This window comes from Urocampus carinirostris, chromosome 3 (assembly GCF_059441175.1).
Source record: "Urocampus carinirostris isolate Australia breed hairy pipefish chromosome 3, RoL_Ucar_1.0, whole genome shotgun sequence".
Classification (NCBI taxonomy): Eukaryota; Metazoa; Chordata; class Actinopteri; order Syngnathiformes; family Syngnathidae; genus Urocampus; species Urocampus carinirostris.
The window spans coordinates 23,161,003-23,165,684 of NC_142351.1; positions in this window are offsets into that span (position 1 = coordinate 23,161,003).

Sequence of the window (4,682 nt, forward strand, 5' to 3'; positions counted from 1 at the left end):
AAGCAATATTTTCTTATGACTCTGTCAGTCATTTTTAATTTCAGCAGGCACAAAATACAAATGTCCTTTATATAAAAAACTCATAACATATCTCATAACAACAACTCATAACCATTTTCTATCATTCAATCATCTGAAATTATTAAAAAGAATTATTGCCTCGAAATACAATAAAATAAAGTGCAAAAATCTCTTGTTACTTAAAACCAATAGCAATCAACACACTGGACCTCATCTGTCCTGCTCAAATGTACATTGACTTTCCTTTCTGTGCTTTCTCTGGGTTAGTGTGGAAAAAAAGGAATTACTGATTAACAAATAATAACAATCAAAAGTCATTTTCTCTGCTAAATAGGAGACAATTTTATCAAAAGACTGTTGTCCACATCAAGATCTATTTTCCATGAAAAGCCGAAAAACAAGAAACACTCCCAGGACAGAGTCGGCAAACAAAAACAACATAGTCAACATAGACAATAAAGCTTTAAAATTCCCGAGGGGAACAACAAAAAACAAGACCTTCTTTATGTGCATATATAACTTTTAAACTTGAACGGAGTAAAAACTTCAAATGTGTAATTGCACAGGAAACATTACTGTATTATTACTGTATTTACGTACATTTATATACAGTACTGTATTACTACAACTCTACATTACTTGTTTGAGGCGTGTGTTTTGTTTCATGATGCCGTCTAATATTATACTCTTTCATCACCGCCACACTTTCTCCACATAGCAGACACACAGGTTTTCCAGCTACCTCCGTGAACATGTACTCCAACTCCCACCTTGTTTGAAAGCCCCGGTTTTCAGTGTCCACCTTCCGTTTAGCCATTGTTGATGGGTATCTGTGGGCTAATTTTTGCTGTTATGCTAATGACTGCTGCTGATCGACTGCTGAATAAATCAAACCGCCTCCCGCTTTGCTCCCGCTCGGCGCGTCCCCGTTGCATTGTGGGAAATGTAGTATTCATGCGTACTGCGGGCTGCTGGCTTGCAGCGGCCTGCGGGCCGGTGTTGTGCCCTTTTCCGACTCCTCTGCAGATTCCTCCCCCACTCGCGTGAACGCGCATTCTGCTATTCTGCTGCGCTTCCAACAAAAGCGATCATATTCTATATAAAACGCTTATTAAAACCATAAAGCGAGCTAATTATAACAATTGGGAGATCCTAGTCTATATAACGCGTTTATTTAAACAATAAAGCGCGATATAACGCGTTTATTTAAACAATAAAGTACGATCGTATTCTACAAAATGCGTTTGTTAACGCGGATAAAAAATTCACCAACATCAATGTACGCTATGATTTCCGCAATCACAACTAATCGTACACAAATATTTATTTGATTTACTATAATATCCGTATGTAATGTCTTTTTCATTGTGAATGAAACCCTGGTTGCATTGGATCACGCGGTGTAAACAAATTGTTGTTGTTTTTTTTTTCATTTAAAATCGGACTTCCCTGTCTATACTGTTTGGAAAATAAGACACGCTTTAAACCTTATTATGCTCTTTGGTTTTGGGATCCAACTACAGAGGAATACCTCCACTATGCGATGTGTTACTGAATAGGTGTTCGACCAATCTAGTTCGTTTTTATTACTACTATTAATAATAATAATAGTAGTATTATGAAAAACGTCTGAAAGTTTTCAAATTCACTGTGCTGACATATTGATGCCACAGAAGGTTACTCTAGAAGTTACAAGTCTGTATCTCCAACAGAGTCTGTTTTAGCAGGGGGGGGGAGGATTTGGGCTGGCAAAATCCTCCCCCCCCCTGCTATCCCCTGAATAAAAACTCCAAACGACCCCAAATTCACTGTGCTGACTTATTAATGCCACAGAAGGTTACTCTACAAGTTACAAGTCTGTATCTCCAACAGAGTCTGTTTTAGCAGGGGGGGGGAGGATTTGGGCAGGCAAAATGCTCCTCCCCCCCATGCTAACTCCTGAATAAAAACTCCAAACGACCCCAAATTCCCTGTGCTGACTTATTAATGCCACAGAAGGTTACTCTACAAGTTACAAGTCTGTATCTCCAACAGAGTCTGTTTTAGCAGGGGGGGAGGATTTGGGCAGGCAAAATGCTCCTCCCCCCCCCCCCCTGCTAACTCCTGAATAAAAACTCCAAACGACCCCAAATTCACTGTGCTGACTTATTAATGCCAAAGAAGGTTACTCTAGAAGTTACAAGTCTGTATCTCCAACAGAGTCTGTTTTAGCAGGGGGGGGAGGATTTGGGCTGGCAAAATCCTCCCCCCCCCCTGCTATCTCCTGAATAAAAACTCCAAACGACCCCAAATTCACTGTGCAGACTTATTAATGCCAAAGAAGGTTACTCTAGAAGTTACAAGTCTGTAACTCCAACAGAGTCTGTTTTAGCAGGGGGGGGGGGGAGTATTTGGGCAGGCAAAATCCTCCCCCCCTGCTAACTCCTGAATAAAAACTCAAAATGACCCCAAATTCACTGTGCAGACTTATTAATGCCAAAGAAGGTTACTCTAGAAGTTACAAGTCTGTATCTCCAACAGAGTCTGTTTTAGCAGGTGGGGGGGAGGACCAGCTCAGTAGCCTAGATGGTAAGGCGCCCGCTTTGAGACTGGGAGGTTCGGGTTCGCGCCCCGGCCGAGTCATTCCTAAGACTTAAAAAGTGGTCGGCGGCGCCCTCTCATGGCTGCGGCTGCATCGGGTCAGATGCAATCGACATTTCGTTCTGTGTACATTGTTACACAGAATGACAATACAAGGAAATTATTATTATTATTATTATTTGGGCAGGAAAAAAAATCTCCTTCCCCCTGCTAAAACAGAATCTGTTGGAGATACAGACTTGTAACTTCTAGAGTAACCATCTGTGTCTTTATTAAGTCAGCACAGTGAATTTGGGGTCATTTGGAGCTTTTATTCAGGAGTTAGCAGGGGGGGAGGAGTTGGGCAGGCTTTTTGCCTGCCCAAATCCCCCCCCCCCCCCCTCCCCCTGCTAAAACAGACTCTGTTGGAGATACAGACTTGTAACTTCTAGAGTAACCTTCTGTGGCATTAATAAATCTGCACAGTGAATTTGGGGTCATTTGGAGTTTTTATTCAGGAGTTAACAGTGGGGGGGAGGATTTGGGCAGGAAAAAAAATCTCCTTCCCCCTAATAAAACAGAATCTGTTGGAGATATAGACTTATAACTTCTAGAGTAACCTTTTGTGTCTTTATTGAGTCAGCACAGTGAATTTGGGGTCATTTGGAGTTTTTATTCAGGAGTTAGCAGGGGGGAGGATTTTGCCTGCCCAAATCCCCCCCCCCCTGCTAAAACAGACTCTGTTGGAGATACAGACTTGTAACTTCTAGAGGACCCTTCTGTGGCATTAATAAATCTGCACAGTGAATATGAGGTCATTTGGAGTTTTTATTCTGGAGTTAACAGTGGGGGGGAGGATTTGGGCAGGAAAAAAAATCTCCTTCCCCCTAATAAAACAGACTCTGTTGGAGTTACAGACTTGTAACTTCTAGAGTAACCTTCTGTGGCATTAATAAGTCTGCACAGTGAATTTGAGGTCATTTTGAGTTTTTATTCAGGAGTTAGCAGGGGGGGAGGATTTTGCCTGCCCAAATCCTCCCCCCCCCTGCTAAAACAGACTCTGTTGGAGTTACAGACTTGTAACTTCTAGAGTAACCTTCTTTGGCATTAATAAGTCTGCACAGTGAATTTGAGGTCATTTGGAGTTTTTATTCTGGAGTTAACAGTGGGGGGGAGGATTTGGGCAGGAAAAAAAATCTCCTTCCCCCTAATAAAACAGAATCTGTTGGAGATATAGACTCATAACTTCTAGAGTCACCTTTTGTGCCTTTATTGAGTCAGCACAGTGAATTTGGGGTCATAATCCCCCCCCCCTGCAGGAATCTGCAGAGGAGTCGGAAAAGGGCACAACACCGGATCTAATAATATATTGATATCGTCACGCGGGCCAGGTAAAACCCTCTCGCGGGCCTAATGTGGCCCGCGGGCCTTGACTCTGACATATGTGCATTAAGGTGTCTCCTGTGGAGCAGTGGTTAGCGCGTGTGTGGCACAGTTCTGAGGTTGTGGGATCAAACCTTCCTGTGTGGAGTTTGCATGTTCTCCCCGTGCTTGCGTGAGTTTCCTCCAGGCACTCCGGTTTCCTTGAACATTCCAAAAAACATTTATGTCAGGTTAATTGGCCGCTCCAAATTGTCCCTAGGTGTGAATGAGCGAGTGGCTTGTCTGTCTCTAGGTGCCCTTTGACTGACTGGCAACCAGTTCAGGATGTCCCCTGCCCCCTGCCTGATGATGGCTGGAATGGGCTTCAGCACCCCCGCGACCCTACTAAGGATGGGTGGTGCAGATAGGGGAAAGTTGGGCGGGGAGCCACCAATAACAACGGGTGTATTTACATAACGCGCTCTCTTTTGAGTTTGACGAGGTACTGCTGCTTTTCTGTTTGTTTCTTTAGTTTATTTTTCTGTATTTGCTGTTGTTATATTAGACTCTCACCCTGGATTACGTATTATTATTACATGAGCTCAAATATTACTATTTTTAATTTTAAAAAAATAAAAATCTCTGCTACCTTAATTAAAATGTTGCATTCATGACATGGTAAAAATTAGTGGTCATATCACTGCCACGGATTCTTTAGTAAATCGGAATGCGCATGCGTC